The sequence below is a fragment of the Notechis scutatus genome, chromosome 4, assembly GCF_049901735.1.
Source record: "Notechis scutatus isolate UNSWTSFEM ecotype Mainland chromosome 4, rNotScu1.2, whole genome shotgun sequence".
In the NCBI taxonomy this organism is placed as follows: Eukaryota; Metazoa; Chordata; class Lepidosauria; order Squamata; family Elapidae; genus Notechis; species Notechis scutatus.
This window is the reverse complement of record NC_142012.1, coordinates 165878934-165899345: the sequence shown is the minus strand read 5'-3', so window position 1 is coordinate 165899345 and position 20412 is coordinate 165878934. Positions and strand designations below refer to the sequence as shown.

The 20412-nt window shown below is 41.6% G+C and overlaps 1 protein-coding gene across 11 annotated transcripts in view; it reads left to right on the top strand.

The window, feature by feature from the left end:
• LRCH3 (leucine rich repeats and calponin homology domain containing 3) overlaps positions 1 to 20412 on the top strand; it is a 115587-nt gene that overhangs the window by 610 nt on the left and 94565 nt on the right. The window lies entirely within an intron of this gene.

Sequence of the window (20412 nt, the reverse complement as noted above, 5' to 3'; positions counted from 1 at the left end):
CCCCCGCCCAGTTGGTGGCTTTTGGGGAGGGTGTCGGGCCCAAATTAGGAAGCCTTTGAGGGTCTTTGTGTTGGGGGGGAGACACGGCCGTGGGGGAGGGTTGTGCAAGGTAGTCCTCGACTTACGACCACAGCCTGGGCGGGTGGGGGGCTCAAACATTCATGTCCCTGAATGAGACGGCCGCTAAGCGAGGTTTTGCCCCGTTTTAGGATAATTTCCAACTGCCACCGTTGTTAAGCAAATCGCTGCAAAATGTGAGACAGGGTTGTTAAGTCACAACATTCATTTTTCTCTCCTGTGTGTGTGTGTGTATATATATATATATATATATATGTGTGTGTGTGTGTGTGTGTGTGTGTGTGTATGGATCTGTATGTAATTTCTCTGCCTCTCATAATATAGTATGATAGAATATAATGGAATGCATATTTTTTGTATTTATGTTTTTGTCATGTTTATGTTGTGTATATTGGAGGTGGAGATGATCCTTTGAGAGCAGGACGCAACGGAATTTAACTTTGACGTATTCCGATTGCTGTACCTTCAAAGTGAACAGTTTGCCCTTGGAAGTTGTGGGAGCTTCATCCCTTCAGGCTTTCAAGAAGAGACTTGGACTGCCATCTGTCAGAAATGGTGTAGGGTCTCCTGCTTGGGCGGGTGGGTGGGTTGACTAGATGACCTCCGAGGTCCCTTCCAACTCTTTCATTCTATATTCAATGGAACAGAAGTTGCCTTCGGAATTTGTGGGAGCTTCATCCCTGGAGGCTTTCAAGAAGAGACTGGACTGCCATCGGTCAGAAATGGTGTAGGATCTCCCGCTTGGGTGGGTGGGTTGGACTAGATGACCTACAAGGTCCCTTCCAACTCTGTTAAATCTATTAAATCTGGGCTAAAGCTTTCAAGAAGAGACTGGACTGCCATCTGTCAGAAATGGTGTAGGGTCTCCTGCTTGGGCAGGGGGTTGGACTAGATGACCTCCAAGGTCACTTCCAACTCTGATTATCTGTTATTTCTTTTCTGACAAAGTTAATTCTAAGTCTTAAGTCTAAGTGAATCTGGTTCCCTCCATGGATTTTGTTTGTCAAGGTCACGAAAGGGGATCTTGTGACCCCTGGGACACTGCGACCGTCGTAAATCTGAACCAGTTGCCCAGCGTTCTGAATTTGGATCACGTGACCACGGGGATGCTGTATGGTCGCAAGTGTGAAAAATGGCCATCAGTCACTTTTTTTTCCAGTGCCGCTGTTGTAACAGTCACTAAATGAATTGTAAGTCGAGGACTACCTCTATTTTGTGTCTTTGTGGGTTCTCTGTACCCCACACTCCACAGAGGCATCCCGCCATCAAAGGACTAAATGATGGTTTAGCCATGGGCAGAGTAACGTGGGAATCTGGTTTCCCTGCCTTGGGGAAGGACTGGATCCCGTGGCTTTACTTCAGAGTTTGTGTCAGAAGCATCACAATTAAAATAAGGCATACTATAAAACAAAATTGATAATACAAGATTAAAATATGTACAAATTAAACAAATCTTGACCAGAAACTAGTAATATTGACTGATTAACTTAATTTGCATTAAGTGATTAATTTACTTCTGAGTAAATGGACCTCTGTGGGCAGAAGGCCTTGTGGCTGCGTCCCTCGAAGCTTTCGCCAGCCACCAGTTTCCCCCAAACTGGGTAGCTTGGATATCTGAGTAAACATGTGTACAAAGTCTTTGATTTACAACCATTCATTTAATGACTGTTCCAAGTCAGAATGGCACTGGGAAAAAAAGGTGATTTATGACCGTTTTGCACACTGATGACTATTGGAGCATCCCCATCCACGTGATCAAAATTCAGACACTTGGCAATTGGCTTGTATTTATGACGATTACAATGTCTGGCAGTCATGCGATCCCCCCTTTGCGACCTTCTGACCAGCGACATCAGGGGGGGAGCCAGATTCACTGAACAACTGTGTTACTAGCAACTGTAGTGATTCACTTAACAACTGTGGCGAGGAAGCCGTAAAATGTGACAAAACTCACTTCACACCTGTCCTGTTTAGCGATGGAAATTTTGGGCTGAACTGTTGTCTTAAGTCGAGGACTACCTGTATAAGAAAGCTAGAAGAAAGAGAGTAGAATCAAATCATTCTAAGCCAAAAAAAAATGAAGCAAAAATAAAAGAAGTAACAAATGCTTCTGCGTAGCTGAGAGATGCAGAAGAAGGAGCAACTGACATTTGACAACTGTCTTGCTTAGCAACAGAAATATTGCGCTCAAATGGGGCCACAAATTGAGGACCACCTGTATTCAGGAACCTGGGATCTGGGCTCCGAGTTCAGGGTAGCATTTCTACTCGTAGGGCAGAAGGAGCAGCCACAGGAGAGAGGCTGTCCTCAAATGACAGGCAGGAGTTTGTTGATGCAGCTTTTGAATATTTACACGCCTGTGCTGAAGAGGAGCTGCGTCCGCAGGTATTTTGTGCCGAAGGAAAAAACAAAAACAAAAAAAAGCAAAGCGCCTCGCAGCATGGAGTTCGGGGCCAGGGGAGGCTTTGATGGTTTTGTAAAATAATAGGGCTGCAAAAGGCTGTGAAGCCCAGTTGGGTCGGCAGGCGTTCCCCCAGGGACCATCCCTCTGGCACCGATGAGGAGGTTGTTTTTTGTGTTGTTTTTTTAACGTCATCGAAATCACTGGGCTTGACCACACATGTAAACAGCAAGGGAAGCAAAGGAAGAAGCAGTTGGCCAGCTGGCTGGAGGAACCTTGAAGTCTAAAAGTTGACCAAAGGGAAAAAAGGGCGTGGAGAGAAATCAAGATACAACCAAACCAGATATGAAGCTGAGCAGATGCACTTAGTCATAATTGCTAAGGGCTAGTTTGATGTAGTAGTTAAGGCACCAGGCTAGAAACTAGCAGGCAGTGAGTTCAAATCCCGCCTTAAGTGGGAAAGCCGGCCAGGTGACTTTGGGCCAATTATCAGAAGATGGTGAGTTCTAACTCTGCCTTAGGCGGGAAAGCCAGCTAGATAACTTTGGAACAATCAACAGTAGACTGAGTTCTAGTCCATCTAAAGCATGAAAGCTGGCTGGGTGACCTTGGGCCAATCACCAGGAGACGGGGAGTTCGAGTCCCATCTTAGGCAGGAAAACTGGCTGGGTGACCTTGGGCCGGTCACTCTCTCAGCCAAACCCACCTCACAGGGGTGTTGTTGTGGAAAAAAATAAGAGGAAGGAGGGTTGTTAGGTAAGTTAACTGCCTGGAGTTGTAATAATAAATGTGAAATACAAATAAAAGCTAAGGGTTTGATTGATTGGCTGGGCTGTTAAGATTTTCAAGCTTTTTTTTTACTTTGTCGATTGCAGCGATGCCCATAACTCAAGTCATTAAAATGATGCATGCTGTGAATGAGTACCATATGTGCTATTTTAAAGATGAAGAGCAAAACCTTTTTCTAATTTTGTAACTGCAGAAACCAGGAGGGAATAGCTTGCTAGCTTTATGCCAGCCTTGGCCTCCTCCTCCTCCCTGGTTTCGGGATTAGAAGACAAGCTGGGGGATTGGAAAGATGTTTCCCCTTCCTCTTTTGCGCCTTGGCGAGGCAGGAAGTAGTAATGGGTGGGAGGAAGTCCTGTTCTGCTGCTTGATTATAGTCTCTGGGCTTCAAACATCAGCTAAAGCAGGGGTGGGCTAACTATGGCCCCTTTACGACCTGTGGACTTCAACTCCCAGAATTCCTGGCTCTGTTGCCCACCCTGATCTAAAGCCTACGCATAGTCTGCCTTTCTTTCTCGGGGGCGGGCACTGCTAAAATGAAAATATTGGACACCACCAGATAAGGAGACTATGAGCCTTTTTCCTGAGCATTATATTCAGAAAAAAAATGTATATTTGAAGATGGAGACATAATTGCTGATAAAAATTGCAGACTCCTAATAGCCCTTGAATTAAAGTGGAATACATATACATATATATATATATATATATATAATCAAATGCACTTCAAATATAATGGTAGAACTAAATAGAATCTTTTATGTATTGAAAGAAAATAAAGTTCTCTCAGGCAAATGGTGAAGGGCTTGAATATTCTTACCATTGGCGTATTCTGTTCTGTGGTTTGACTGTGTCAGTACAGGAAGTCCTTGACTTATAGCCATTCATTTCCTGACTCTTCAGAATTTCAGTGGCACTGAAAAAAGAGACAACCATTTTTCCCACTTATGACCCTATAATCATCCCTATAATCATGTGATCAAAATTTGGACGCTTGGCAACTGGCTCGTGTTTATGACGGTTTCAGTGTCCCATGTTCAGTGGGTCATGTGATCCCCTGTTTGTGATCTGGCAAGCAAAGTCAACGGGGAAGCCAGATTCAGTTAACAGCCGTGTTACTAACTTAACAACTGCAGTGATTCACTTAATAAAGGTGTCAAGAAAAGTCGTAAAATGACACAGAATTCACTGTCTGGCTTAGCACCGGAAATTTTGGGCTCGTTTATGGTTGTAAATCAAGGATTGTAAGTCTCAGTGTCATAATATGTTTACAAAGTAGAGCCGAAATAATGCAGATGACTGAATATTAATAGGTGTGTCCAAACTACAACAAATTATCCAAATAGACTTTACTGGTTGAGCAGAAGAAATATAGGCTGTTTTGCATCAAAAGAGGAAGGAATATCATGTTAGAAATTATTAGCATGAAGCATTGTCAGATAGATGCCATTTTGTATACGGCTACAGGTCTTTGAAATGTATAAAAATAACGAGCAGGGAAACGGTATACTTTTATGGCCTTAAAGCGTCAGTAAGAAAAATATCCAGTGATGAGTCTCCCGATGTGATATAGGGAGGCTGATGTTTGCTGAGAGATTTGCAGACTGACTTCCTTTATATTAGCCAGAGGTTGTGAATGTTGGTGAGGGCAGGATAAGCAAAAGTGTGTGTGGGGGGTGTGTGTGTGTGTGTGTGTTACATTTAAAAAAAAGACATTTTAGACCAAATTATTCAGTTCAGTGAATGAAAAATTACTGTTTGGGAGGTTGCTTGAAAGTTTTCACTATGTTTTTTTTTAAATAAACCAGAATGCTATGGATGATGTGTAGCAAACACTTTAAGAATCCTGTTTCTAAGCAATTGCAAATCATATGCCTTGACCAAACCAACATTAGTGGCTCTCCAGGAGTGCTTGCTGCATATTATGAATTTTTGAAGATAATGCCGAGAGTGATCGTCTCCTTTAGCAGAGGGGCACTGAAGCTTGGAGAGGAAGGTTGACTGGGGACTTTCCATTTCATCAAGCATGCTCAGAGCACCCATAACAGTTTCTGAATGCGTGGACAGTGCACACACCAGAACTGGGAAAGCAAATGAAATTACAACATGGAGCATTTTATTTGAATGTAAATTTGCTGGAGCCACAATAAATTTAGGCTAGAAAGGCAGATTGCAGTCTTTATTCCGGGTTGGTAATATTGTGTCATGTCCTTGGTTTAAACTTCATTCATGTATGCTTTCCCTCTCTTCAGAATTGATGGTGGTATCTAATTTTTAAGCCTCTGGTGATTTGGGCAGAATCTGATGCACTTTCGTTTCTATCTTAAAATTCCATTTAATGTAATTCATGGGGCGTCATATGCAGTGGGATTGGGTGTGCTGGAGGAATTTTATCCCCTTCTCCTTTATCCTTTGCAGAATTTAGGGCAAAACATTAATCAGAATAAGTTGTATTTACATGGAGAACAGAGGTATACAATCAAGGCTTACAAGAAGAGACGGCTGGCTGTTGGAGTGATAGTTTTATATCTGAATATATAAACATACACGTCAGTTCAGAATAAAAATGCTGGCATTGTCTTGAAATGTGGTCGTTTTGAGAAATATTTTTCCCCAGAACAAAATAGTAAATAGTACACCACAGGGTTGCGTGTTGAGTCCCTTACTCTATACTTAACAGATAACAGATAATCAGAGCTGGAAGGGACTTTGTAGGTCATTTAGTCCAACCCCCCGCCCAAGCGGGAGACCCTACACCATTTCTGACAAATGGCAGTCCAATACTCTTTATGGGCATGACTGCATTCCCACTCACGCTAGTATATACTATTGCTAAATTTGCAGATGATACAACAGTAGAATGCAAAGGATGTGTGTTTATGTTTTATTTGTATAGTTATAATGTACACTGAAGATGGCATTTAATTTCGTTACAAGAGGTGCAATGACAAGTAACTAAGCTAAACTAAAACTAAATTAAATTTGTTTTCGAAAAGGGGTATAAAATACAGTGAATTGGTATTTTATATCACAGTACCCCTCGCCCCTGTCTACTTCATCTCCTATTTGGACAAAGTAATGAGATGAATTAAATCTGAAATAAAGCCTAAGTAAGTAAGTAAATAAATAAATGACATTCAGCTAAAACATGTCTTAATATTTTTGCATGCCTAAAATTAGGCATCGTTCCCATACCTCATACATACCTCCTGTGTATTAATTAACAGAATAACAGAATTGGAAGGGACCCTGGAGGTCTTCTAGTCAACCCTCTGTTCAGGCAGAAAGCCTTATACTGGTTCAGACCAAGGTTTGACATGGAGTTGGAGCCATTGTGTGTGTGTGTGTATTGTTTTCCTGTTGATAATGGGCCATTCAGTTCTTTTCAACTCCTAGGGACCACATAGATTTTCTCATCTTGTTTTGAATTATAGTCTTTTATACAGATAAAAGCTGTGGTTTTTCTGGGTGCATTATAGTGGATACAGAAACTGAGGAAATGCACAATAACAGAGATTAGTAGGATGAATGAAATGCTGAAAAAAAAAGCCAAGGTAGGAACCCTCTTTCAAATGCATTAATTCGTTTCATACTGCTGAAAATATTTGGGTGTGGGTGGGCATAATGGACGGAAGCTTACTAAAAGTTGACAGTGACTACAATTAATCAGTGGAAGAGCTTGCCTCCAGAAGTTGTTTTTAAGAAGAGGCTGCGCAGCCATTTTTTTCTGAAATGGTAGAGGGTCTCCTATACCATTTCAGCAGGAGGGTCCCTTCCAACTTGGTGACTCTGTATTCTAGCCAGCAAAAATAAAGTTGTACATTGTCGCTTCTACTAAGTCAGAATTGCTTTCAGACCTCAGAAGTTTGTAAAGTTTGCCCCATGAGACACAATTCCCAATGTATGTAAGAGAAAAAGTGTGGATTAAATGAAACCTGTGTCTTTCTTGGAGGATGACCGGTAAGTGGAGTACGGCAATTGTGTTTAATAAAAGATTAATAATACATTTGTAAGCAGGATATACGGTAGGCTGGCATTGCGTATCAATTTCTCATCAACAGGCAGTTAGTCACATTTATTCTTCCTCAACCGTTTGTCCTATGCTTTTGCTAAGGGCCAGGAAAGATGGGGGCCAAAGGTATGCAAATTCACAAGGAAAACTAAGACCCCATTTAGAAAGATGCACTTGGTCCTAAATCTAAACATATCTTTTTTCCTGGGACTTGAAGCTGAAGAGCCCTAAAATGCTATGTATGTGTGTGCATTACAACCCGAGTAGCTATAAAATAAACTGAAGTCACATTCCTTCACTGCGTGGTTACCACTGGTAACCACAACTGTTTGGATGCATAAATAAAACCATCTTTCACCGTAGAAGTCATAACAACACTGCAGGAGGTTAATAGATCTGCAGTTAAATTGTGGATTTCTCCTTTATTTTCAGCTTCAGTTTTAGACCTATCTCTGTTCTCTGATCTGAAATAGAAACAGGTTGAATTGGGTCTTGGAGGAGGTGAATTAGGACCTCATTAAAACTCTTCCTTTTTTTTGACATGCCCATTCTCTACCCCTATTAATCGGTGTAACTTCATCCCATAAAATGTTCCACCATCTAAAACTCTTTTCTAAAATTCAGAATAAAGCTGCCTGGGTGAGCATATGTAATTTTATTTGCTGTGTTTGTTTAGAAATGGAGCCTGTGTAGGCATCCGTTGTCGATTACATTTATAATCTATCTTACAGTCAGACAAATCTGCATATTACAGGAGTCAGAAGTCTCCGGAATTCTGGCACGATAGGATGGTCAGTTTTATATTTTTCGCGTGTTGGATTTACTATAATTCCCTCCCTGTGCATTGGGCTGCCTTGAATTGTGGTGCCTCTCTATTCCACCCAGCCATCTTTGGTAAATTTCAGTGGACCCAAAATAAGTGACCTGTTGTGCTTTTACCTTTTCAGATTTATTTTTTTAACTTGATGGTCATTATGGGTTCTGTATATTTTAGTTTTTGTTTTGGTTATTTGTGTCTCGCCATCTTGTTAGCCACCTAGAATTGCTATGGCAAAATGGGCAACCATATGCAGAAAAATACATACAGGTAGCCATTTGTGTGGTGACCTTTCAAAGTTACAACGGCACTGAAAGAAGTGACTTATCACTGTTTTTCATACTTAAGACTGTTGCAGCATCCCCACGATCCAAATTTGGATGCTTGGCAACTGATTTCATTGCCATTGCAGTGTCCTGGGGTCAATGTGATCCGCTTTTGTGACCACCTGACAAGCAAAATCAAAAGGGAAGCTGGATTCACTTAACCACCATATTACTAACGTAATTTCAATGATTCACTTATCAGCAATGGCAAGAAAGGTCATAAAATGGGGCAAAACTCACTTAACAAATGTTTCACTTAGCAACATTAATTAAGTCTAGGACTACCTGTACAAGAATCCAATCAACTAATGAAGCTAAATTGGCATTAGATAAATGTCAACGGAATTCATGGGTGGGGAGGGTAGGACTTTGGTCTCTTGAGGCAACGCAACGACTCCAAACTAATGACACATTTAACCCCACCTTCCAACTCAGCCTGCTCGTCTCCTGCAAGAAGTTATCTTTCGCAGGTAAATGTTGCCTCTCCCCTTGTGGGTCATCTCTGTCCACTAATGGTTCCTTCCTGTCTCAGGAATATGATGGAATACAGGATGACTCCTATTCTCCTGGCCTCCAGAGAGAACTAGGACCTTAGTGGTTTCTTCTATTAGATGTTGTATTAATTTAATGTTATTTATTTTATTAGGCTGCTGTGATGCTCCAGACATCCAGTAACTGCTCATCTTACAGTCCTCCCGCACATAAACAAGATTAAAACAGCAGAAGTAGCCAACACTAACAAATCACATAATGAAATGTTGTGTAAAAACGCATTTTAGACCTATGCACCGCCTACAGTCCCTTGGGATTCAAGTGGACAAAGCATTGTATCAATAAACAAATATATTGGAAGGATGCCTACTTGGCCCAAGTTCTCTATTAGGCATTCCACAAGGGTTAATCTTTTGTTTTCCCTTCTGGGTAATTAAAAGGTAAATGTCTCTTCCCTATTTTTCTAGGTTACAAAATCATTTTTTAAATAGGGAAGGATAGTCTTAAGGCTCCTGAACTACGTGCCACACTTTTATTGCTCACAAGCCCCTGTCCATTATAATTTGCAAGAATTAGATGCCTGGTTGATGTAGGGAGCATATAGGTAGTTCTTGACTTATGACCCAAAGTAAGCCCAACATTTCTGTTGCTGAGTGAGGCTGTTAAGTGAGTTTTGTCCCATTTTAAGACCTTTCTTTTTCCACAGTTGTTAAGTCAATCACTGCAGTTAGTAACATGGTTGTTAGGTGAATCTGGCTCTCCCATTGACTTTGGTCGTCAGAAGGCCGCAAAAGGGGATCAGTTGACCCCAGATAGTATCAGGCGTCATAAATACGAGCCAGTTGCCAAGTATGCAGATTTTGATCACGTGGCCATGAGACAAACAGTCATAAGTCACTTTTTTCACTGCTGTTGTAATTTCGAACGGTCGCTAAACAAATGATTGTAAGTCGAGGACTATCTGTAATGTTGAAGTGCGCAATAAAGCAACTAAAAAGTCAGTTTCTCCCTGGAAAATGTGGAAAATCTTGGTCCTGCATGTATCTTTGCAGGGTCTTTTTTTAATTTGCAACATTTACATCTAAAGCCGAAGAATGGTGAATAGCAGACTTGCTGCCAGATAAGATTCATTTCAAGATAATTTTTACCCTTCTCAGGAGTGGTAAACATTGTCTTCATACCAGTAACTTTAGCTCAGAATTTGTACTACTTGTGGGACTGCTATATCAATAGGGAAGGTTAATTTTACATCTTGAAGGTTTAATACAGGTGTCTTCAAACTTGACGGCATTAAGACTTGTGGACTTCAACTCCCAGAATTCCATCTCCAGTCATGTTAGCTCAGGAATTCTGGGACTTGAAGTCCACAAGTCTTAAACTTGCCAAGTTTGAAGGCCCTTCGTTTAATATATACATCCATTCATCCATCTATCTATCTAATCCAAGGGTCTTCACACTTGATAGCTTTAAGACTTGTAGACTTCAACTCCCAGAATTCCTGAGCTAACACGACTGGAGGAGGAATTCTGGGAGTTGAAGTTCCACACCTGATCTAATCTGTCTAATCAGGGTCCCAAACTTGGCAACTTTAAGACTTCTGGGAGACCCCGTCTTAAAGTTGCCAAGTTTGGAGACCACTGATCAATCTGTCTATGGCTATAATACATTAAAATATTGACATGATTGACAGTTTGAAGAAAAGACCCTGTTCAATTTCAGGTAGCTAAATAAATACAATAAAATAAACATTTAAATAAATGCAAATTTATGGTTTCACACCTATGGTTTCACATTTAAAATGCAGAAACTAATATTTGCCATTGTCCAAGATAAGGCAAAGTAACTTGGTCACTCAGGTCAGATGGGCGGCGTAGAACTGTGGTAAATGAAGTAGTTAAACTCCCATAATTTTCTAATTACCCCATCTTTTTCCTCGCAGTCACGGTAAAACCAGATTTCTCAAACGTCAGCTGCTTGTTCTCACACTGCAGTTTCTTCAAGGTGTGTGCGCTCAGCTTTCCGGTTTCTTGCAATAATCTTCCTTGAGATGTTGATAGGAACTTCCTGCCTGCCGAGGCGGTCACAGCTGGCTGGCTGGCATGTGAGGTGGCTTAGTTAGAAATGCCTGCAGATGTGGCTCTGCAACCAGCAAGGCTGCGAGTTCTGATCCCACCTTAGGCACAGAGACTTATATTTTCTTATATGTCTTCCCCACCACCCCCAATTTGACGCAAGCCTGCTTCTTCCTGAGGTTAAAACCGAGTGTCCTTATTAAAACAGGCCGGATGCTTGAATGAAACCCTACTCTATTTTTATGTAATTTAATATTTATAAAGTACAAAGGAATTGCCTGTTGTCTTTGTAAAAGGCATTTGTTTTTCAAAGAGTTGCTGATTATACTTTTTTTTTTCTTTTAAATTTCATCCTTTCCTGAATCTTTTTAAGGGCTTTTTTTTGTTCTCTGGGAAGGCAGCCTGAATATCCTTTTTACAGAATGGAAAGTATAACGGAGAACATTTTTTTGTTAACAGCATCTCCTACCATTCTAAGATTTCGGGTAGAAAGTTCTCGACTTACAACCATTCATTTACTGCCCGTTCGAAGTTACAACAGCACTGAAAAATGTGACTTAGGACCAGTCTTCACAGTTATGACCGTTGCAGCACCCCCTTGGTCACGTGATTAAAATTCGGATGCTAAGCCACTGGCTCATACTTATGACGGTCGCAGTGTCCCAGAGTCACGTGATCCCCTCTTGTGACCTTCTGGCAAGCAAAATGAACGGGGAAACCAGATTCACTTCACCATGTTAGTAACTTAATAACTGCAGTGATTCACTTAACAACTATAGCAAGAAAGACAGTAAAATGGGGCAAAAGTCATTTAACAACTGTCTTGCTTTGCAAATGGAAATTTTGGACTCAGTTGTGATCCTAAGTTCGGGAACTACCTGTATAGATTACCCAATTGGTAATCCAGGCTATCTGCCTGGGTTTGGAAATCTGTAACATCGCCTTCGCAGTCTGTTTTCAACATAATTTCTCTTTTGATGTAGAATTCCTAGATGATCTTGTATTTCCTTCCTCATATCTGTGGGTTGAGCCAACTGGTAGTTTACTAGGAATGAAAGAAAACCTGTTCAAGCAATTTCACACATGTCATATAGTAATATTCTTATGAGACTGGGAGCAATTTCCTCCCTGTATTTTGAATTTGTGCAATTTTCTAGTGCCATGAAGAAGATGTGTGTCAGAACTGCCCCACAGTCACTTCCCAGGAGAGAAAACTCTTGACTCCATGAACGTAAAGACTAGGCAAGATCTGAATCTTGCAGCAAAATCAGGCAAGATCTGAAGCAAGGGTGCGCTAAGATTACAAATTGAAAATCACCCCAGAGCCCTCCCACCCCCAGTAATCAGGCAGACAGAATCCAATCATCATCCAGGAAGTTGTTTTGAGAACGTCTCTAGTCCAGGTGCTCTGTGCTTTCTTGCATGCCAGAAGAGAATAGAATAGAATAGAATAGAATAGAATTCTTTATTGGCCAAGTGTAATTGGACACACAGGGAATTTGTCTTGGTGCAAATGCTCTCAGTGTCCATAAAAGAAAAGAGACATTCGTCAAGAGTCAAGAATTATCAGGCACAACACCTAATAATAGTCATAGGGTACAATCAGCCATCAAATCATACTAGGAAACAGTCAATGTAGATCGTAAGGATACAAGCGACCAAGTTACAGTCATACAGTCACAAGTGGGAGGAGATGGGTGATAAGGAGTAATGAGAAGATTAACAATAATAGTAGTGCAGACTTTGTAAATAGTTGGAGTGTTGAGGGAATTATTTGCTTAGCAGAGTGATGGCGTTTGGGGAAAACCTCTCCTTGTGTCTAGTTGTTCTGGTGTGCAGGGCTCTATAGCGTCGTTTTGAGGGAAGGAGTTGAAACAGTTTATGTCCGGGATGTGAGGGGTCTGTAGATATTTTCAGAGCCCTCTTTTTGACTCAGGGTGCAGGATCCAGGTCCTCCAGGGAAGGCAGGTTGATAGCCATGGTTTTTTCTGCAGTCCTAATTACTCCCTGAAGTCTCTGTCTGTCCTGTTGGGTTGCAGAACCGAACCAGTCAGTGATAGAGGTGCAGTTGACAGACTCCATAATTCCTCTGTAATAATTCCTTAGCACTTAGCCCAGTGGATATTTATTCTTCCCCCACCTGCACGCTTCCCCTCCCAAATACCCATTGCTCCTCCCCCCTCCCCGTTTCCATGGTAGCTGGCAGCAAGCTTGAAAGAAGAAAAAAAAATAGATGGCCAGGCTGACATTACGCGTGCAAAACAGGAGAAGAAGGTATATCATATTTGTGGCTTTCTCTTTTTTTTTTTTTCTCTCCTGGTGTTACATGCCTCACTTGACTGTAGTGATGAAGCTTGTTCTGCCAGAGAAATTACCAGCTTTAAAGCTCCCTTGTGACAGTATCATAAATCAGCCAGGTATCTTTGCATAGGTAGCAAGAGTTTTGGCATTAGCCAAAAAAAATATCTGAATCAGGAACTGAAAAGGGCATGCCTGTGAATAAGATTGGTTAGAAAGGGTATTACTAGACTCCTCCTGATTTTTGCTATCTTTGCATAATCATGCTTTTTACCGTGTGTGTGTGTGTGTGTGTGTGTGTGTGTGTGTGAAACATCTCCTGCATCCTACCTTCCTTAAAACTGTAATTATCTCACATTTTCCCTGGGCATGGCCTTGAGTGTGTTAATTGTCAGCCAGCAGGATTCTCTTCAAATGTGGCTGTGCAATGAATTTCAGTGGGGTCCGTCCATCCATCCATCCATCCATCCATCCATCCAATCATATTTATGTTGGGGTTAGGAATGGAATACAACACAATAGTAGTTCTCGTTTAGCAGCCACAGTTGAGACTGTCAACTCAGTCCTTAGGATTAAGTGATCAGTACAGCTAATCCTCAACTTTCAGCCACTCATTTAGTGACCATTCGATGTTAATCCCAGCACTGGAAAAAGGTTACTTATGACCATTTTTTCACACTTACGTCTGTTGCAGCATCCCCATGATCATACGATCAAAATGCTTGACAGGATTCAGGTGCTTGACAACTGGCATGTACTTAGGACGCGTGTAGTGTCCTGGGGGTGTGTGTGTCACATGATCCCCTTTTGGGACTTTCTGACAAGCAAAGTCAATGGGGAAGCCAGATTCACTTCACAACGGTGTTACTAACTTAACGACTGCAGCGAGTCCCTTAACTGTGGTAAGAAAGATTGTAAAATGCAGCAACACTCAACAACTGTCTTGCTTGGGAAAGGAAAATTTTGGTTCAATTGTGGTCGTAAGTCGAGGACTACCAATCAGTGGTGGGATTCAAAAAATTTTTTTTTACAACTGTGGGCGTGGCTTGGTGGGCGTGGCAGGGGAAGGATACTGCAAAATCCCCCTTCCCTCCCCATCCCACTAACCTGCTTTCCAGCTCTGTTCTCCTGTGCAGGGCAACAAAAGGAGACCCAGCCGATCAGCTGGGATCAGCTGAGGCGGAGAAGAGATGGGGTTGGCGGGGCCAGTCAGAGGTGGGATTGGCTGATTCTCCAGACGGCTCAAAATTTCCGCCGGTTCTCCAGAACTGGTCAGAACCTGCTGAATATCTCTGCTACCTATAGAGCAGGGGTCTTCAGACTTGACAGCTTTAAGACTTGTGGACGTCAACTCCCAAAATTCCTCCTCCAGTCATGTTAGCTCAGGAATTCTGGGAGTTGAAAGTCCACAAGTCTTAAACTTGCCAAGTTTGAAGACTCTTGCTATAGAGTATGCTAAAATAGGATTTAGAGAACTAAATAATCAGGATCATTTCTAGACATAGGAAAAAAACCACAAACATCAATTAATTATACAGAAATCTTACTTGGCTATTATTATTATTTTTTTAAAAAAGGTTTAAAAGAAACTCTATTTCCCTGCCTCTCTGTCAGGCGCCATGTCACAAGTCAAAAGAACAACACTCCCTATTCCCTTTTCTTATGAATGGCCCAATGGATATCAGGCACAGGAAACTTGCAATTGTGGTTTGTCTGAATTGGCCCATAATTCACATAAGAACCAGTCCGTTATTCTGAGGTTGACTATTAGCTTTTGACTTTTGCTTGAAAGACGATAAAAGGGTGAGCTTCTGTCCATTTTTTTAAAAAAAACTTTGAAATGCTTTTTTATGCTAAAACGTTCGACGCAACCTACAGCAGCTTGGGAGCCACGCTTGTACATATAAGGCAGAAGGATAAATGATGTTCTGATCTAAAGTTTAAAGCAGTGAATAATGCTGTATAACTAAAGATAAATTAAGATTCCTCGGGGCATCGAGCCAGGATCTTCCACGGGCCGTCATTGCGTTAATGTTTATGTCAAGTGAATTTTGATCCTTGCCCTGTGGGGAGATGTGAGATGTGTGTTTGCACACTCTGTTGTGTTTCTTCTCTCCACCGTTAGTTTTTTTTAAAAAAAATAATGTGTATCTCTTCGTTGTTGTTTTTTAAATGTTAGGACTGCCCAGAATTTTGTTACCTGATAGGTAAGCCTATAAACTGAAATGAATGAATGAATGAATAAAATAATAGCGATAGTGGGTAAATAAGGTTAGATCTCCAAACTTGGCAACTTTAAGACTTGTGGACGTCAGCTCCCAGAATTCTCCAGCCAGCTATGTTGGCTGGAGAAGTCTGGGAGTTGAAGTCCACAAGACTTAAAGTTGCCAAGTTTGGGGACCTCGACTTAGAATTTGGATCAGAGTCACTTCATTGAATTGGGTGACTATAGAAATTGAACAAACAAATAAATAATACATTAGACTTGGTCCTGATTGCTAATAGCAAAGGAAATTCTCTAGGTAAGGATAACATACTTGCCATTGTAAATATCTTCTTTGAAGAAGAAAGATCTTACTGCATTGTTTGTCAACTATGATCTCTTTAAGACAGGTGGACTTCAACTCCCAGAATTCCCCAACCAGCCATGCTGCCTGGGTAATTCTGGGAGTTGAAGTCCACGGATCTTAAAATGGCCAAGGTTGAGAAGCACTGTCATGGATAGTACTGACTTTGCATAGGCTTATACATATAAGAAGACAGTCTTTAAAGGTGTAATTCCTCCCCCCCCAAAAAAAAAAAAAAAACCCTGGACATTGCACATATGGCCATTGCAAAATGTAGAAATGAATTGTTTCTTACATTGCTTCCCAATCCAGAGTCTTTTAAATGAATACCTTTTATGTTGACATATTTGAGGGCTCCGTTTATTGTTAATAACGGGTTATTATCAAAATGGACTTCCACAGTCAATTGATCTCATCAAAGCCATGCTTTGGTTTATGGCATTTAAAGGCAAAATGGGAGTTTTAAAATCAATACAAGATGCTGGCAGTTGTTTAACTAGTCATGGTCTTTGAGTTGTTCCTCAAAGACGATCTTTGCAATTTAATTGTCTGAATATGAGCTTTAGTTAGCAGTGGCTGATTGCTGATTGGACATGGTTTCCTGAATGCTTGTCTGGTCTGTTTAATTCATGTCAGGATATTGATTTATTTTGTATGTGCTATAATAGTAAGTTGGCCCCACTCCATTTCTCTTCTGGAAGTCTGCTAATTGTCTTTTGAAAGCTGGCCTGATGAGGGAAGGCAGGAGAAATAAACTATAATGGAACCTATTCTATAAAAGATTATGTCAGCAGGACAAATGGAGTCCTCAGAAGATCATTAGATCCCAGGCCTCTGACGCTTCTTGTCAATACTTACTATTCTTTGGAAGACATTACGCAGAGTCTACAGTAAAAGAAGGCAATTTTGTGACCTTACAGGTCACCAGTGTGCACTGTATGGAGCCAGCATGGGGGATAAAATTCTGGTATGGATTGAAGCCCTTCTATTCCTTTGATATTTATAGACAGGCATTTTCATGAACAGATCTTTGACTGACAGTTCCCTGATTTGTGTAGTAGCACATAGAATATTTGGAGTTCAATCCTAAGTCCTTGATTCAGTGTTCCATCCTTCTGAGGTCAATAAAATGAGGACCCAGATTGTTGGGGGCAATATGCTGATTCTGTAAACCACTCAAAGTGGGCTGTGAAGCATTATGGAATGTAAAAGGCCTGTGAAGCATTATAGGAGTCTTAAGTGCTATAGAATAACAGAGTTGGAAGGGACCTTGGAGCTCATCTAGTCCAACCCTCTGTTCAATCAGAAGACACTATACCATTCCAGACAAATGGCTGTCCAGCCTCTTCTTAAAAACCTCCAGTGATGGAGCAGCCACAACTTCTGAAGGCAAAGCAGTTCCACTGGTTAATTGTCTTCACTCTTAGGAAGTTTCTCTTTCGTTCCAGGTTGCTTCTCTCCTTGATGAGTTTCCATCCGTTGTTTCTTTTCTTGTCGTCATGTGCTTTGGAGAATAGATGAACTCCCTCTTCTTTGTGGCATTCCCCCACCCCTCAGATATTGGAACCCTGCTATCATGTCACCCCGACTCCTTCTTTTCATTAGACTAGACACATCCAATTCCTGCAACCATTCTTCATATGTTTTAGTCTCCAGCCCCTAATAATCTGGAACGCTCCTTTGGATACACAAATGTCAGTGGATCCTTAATTATTCGTTAGATTTATATCCTTCCTTTCAGATAGGAGCTCAGGATGTCCTAGATCCGTGATGGGGAACCTATGGCATGCGTGCCACAGGTGGCACACAAAGCCATTTGTGCGGGCATGTGAACCCCAGCCCAACTTACCTGCACTGCGCATGCATATGCCTTCCCAGGGAAGCCTCCGCAGCCTCGGGAGGCCGAAAAACAGGCCTTCCGGAAATATCGGAAGTGCCGAAATGGGCCCGTTTTAGCCTCCAGAGGCTCTCCGGAGGCTGAAAACGGGCACTTCCGGTATTTCCGGAAAGCCCATTTTTCAGCCTCCCGAGGCTGCGGAGGCTTCCCTCGAGCCTCTGGGAGGGCGAAAATGGCCTCAAACGGACCAAAAATCAGCTGGGAGGCGCGCGCATGCACAGTGCAGGTAAAGGAACAGGGGTGTTACGCGCATGCGCAGGGGGCAGGGCGCATTGCATTGTGGGTGCCAGGGCGCGTGCACTTTCAGCACACCACAACAAAAAAGTTCGCCATCACTGTCCTAGATACTGTATTTCTCTCACCCCCCCACACCTTATGCACAGCAAACCGGTGGGATAGGTTGTTCTGAAAGCAAATACGTGGCCAGAAGACTCCTAAGAAGCTCTCGTGGCTGAGGGTGGACATTAACTGGGGCTCCCTTGTGCCAGCCCAACGCTTAACCGCTGCGTTGCGCAAACATTCCTGCCGTGGATACATATCATTCTTTCAACTATGGGATGAAGCAGTTTAATATTCTTCCTTCTTCTCCAGTCTTGGTGGGTTTTGGTTTGGGATGTAGTAATACAGATGGATCCCCCCCCCGGTTAGTTGTACCATGGACTGCTTCAGTGAATTTGATTGCCTCTTTGTCACTTTTGGAATAGACTCAGTTTACTAATTGTATGTGTGTCTTACGTATATGTGTGTGTGGGCTTGTGGTATGTCCAGCCTTCCTAAGACATATACATCAGGATCATTACCTGCGATTGGAGGTCCGGTAGCTACAGGTAGTTCTCGCCTTATGACTACAGCTGGGGACAGAATTTCCATTTATTTACTTATGTGGAGAATTTGTATAGCCGCCTACTCACCCCAAGTGACTCTAGGCGGCTTACGGACAATAAAAAATACAACATGGAAAAAATAATACACAGTAAAAAATATTGAAATAATTTTAAAAGAAAACCCCTCCCCTCCATTGCTAAGCAAGGAAATTGTGGAGTAAACCATGCCTGATTTTACAATGGCCAGGATTGTTGAGTAAATCACGGCAGTCATTAAGTGAAACTAGCAGTCCCTAAGCAAATCCGTCGTTCTCCTGTTGACTTTGCATGTCAGAAGCTGACTGTGAAGGTCGCAAAGGGGGACCTGCAGGATGCTGCAGCAGTCGTAAATACATTCCCATTACCAAACACCTGAATTTGGATTAGGTGTCTGTGGAAATGCTACGGAGGTTGTAAGCGTGAGGATCGGTCGTAAGTAACTTTTTTCAGTCTCCCTGTAACTTCAAACAGTCACTGAATGAATGGTTGTAAGTCAGGGAGGACCTGTAAATGCTTGACCTTGACTTCTGTGTAGTGGGCATAGGGTCCTGGAGTCATCTGGGTAGCAATATTTCTCTTGGCTTCTTTTCAAATACAAGTAGTCCTTGACTTATGACAGCAATTAAACCCAGAATTTAGGTTGCAAAGTAAGAAACTTGTTAAGTGAGTTTTGCCTCATTTGACGACCTTTCTTGCCACATTGGTGAAGTGAATCCCTGCAGTTGTTAAATTAGGAACATGCTTGTTAAGTGAACCTGGCTTCCCCATGGACTTGGCTTGTCAGAAGGCCGCAAAATGTGATCACATGACCGTGGCACACTGCAATGGTCATAAGTGCGAACCAGTTGCCAAACACCTGAAGTTTGATCATGTGACCATGGGGATTACAGGTTGTAACTGTGAAAAACTGTCCCTTCAGTGCCGCTGTAATTTCTTTTCTTTTTTGTTAATAGATTTTTATTGTGTTTTTCACCAATACAACTCAAATCATAGTCACATTTTCAACAGCATTTTGACATGATAAATATGTTAGCTTATAAGTCTTAATACATTTAATATACAACTATCAATAACTATTATCTTTATCAATAATTAATTCTATCATATATTTCTATATATTTTACATATTTACAAATCACTTTCTTAAGGTCTCTTACAGTTAGTCTTCACATCTTATATCTGTTCTCCATCCATTCATACCATTTGTGCCAGATTGCATAGTGCTTGGAATCTTCTTTCTGTAATTTCTAATGGTCCCTAAATGAACTGTTGCAAGTCAAGGACTACCTGTATACAGTTGGGCTCTTTCATATAAACATCTTTGTTCAGGATGATACCTTTTTTAAAAAAAAAAACCCTAGCCTGTGCCTTGAAGTTGGTTCTTTTCAACCAAACAGGGTTGAGTTTAACTGCAGGTATTGATTTGAGCAAAATGGAACTGCTGCTGACTGAAAGCAGGAGCCGAAGCTTTTGTTAAGGGTCTTTTTGCAAGCATTCTGGAGAAAAGAAAAGGATCTGCATATGGAAACCGCTTTTTATCATAATATTTGAACAGGCTGAAAATGATGTCATTGTTGTGACAGGTGCTCAAGTTGCCTTCTTCAACCTGCGAACAGATTTAATCAGTTGATATTTAATACGGTGAAGAAAGTCTCATTTGGCAGCTGTCCCTCAAATGACTGCTCCAGCACAATGGTGGTCTTTGTTAGATCCTCCAAGTTGCTTTGCCTTAATCTGCTAAAGCTCTTCTCCCTCTTCATCGTGTGTAATCCACATGTCTTTTATAACAGGCACATGGATTTA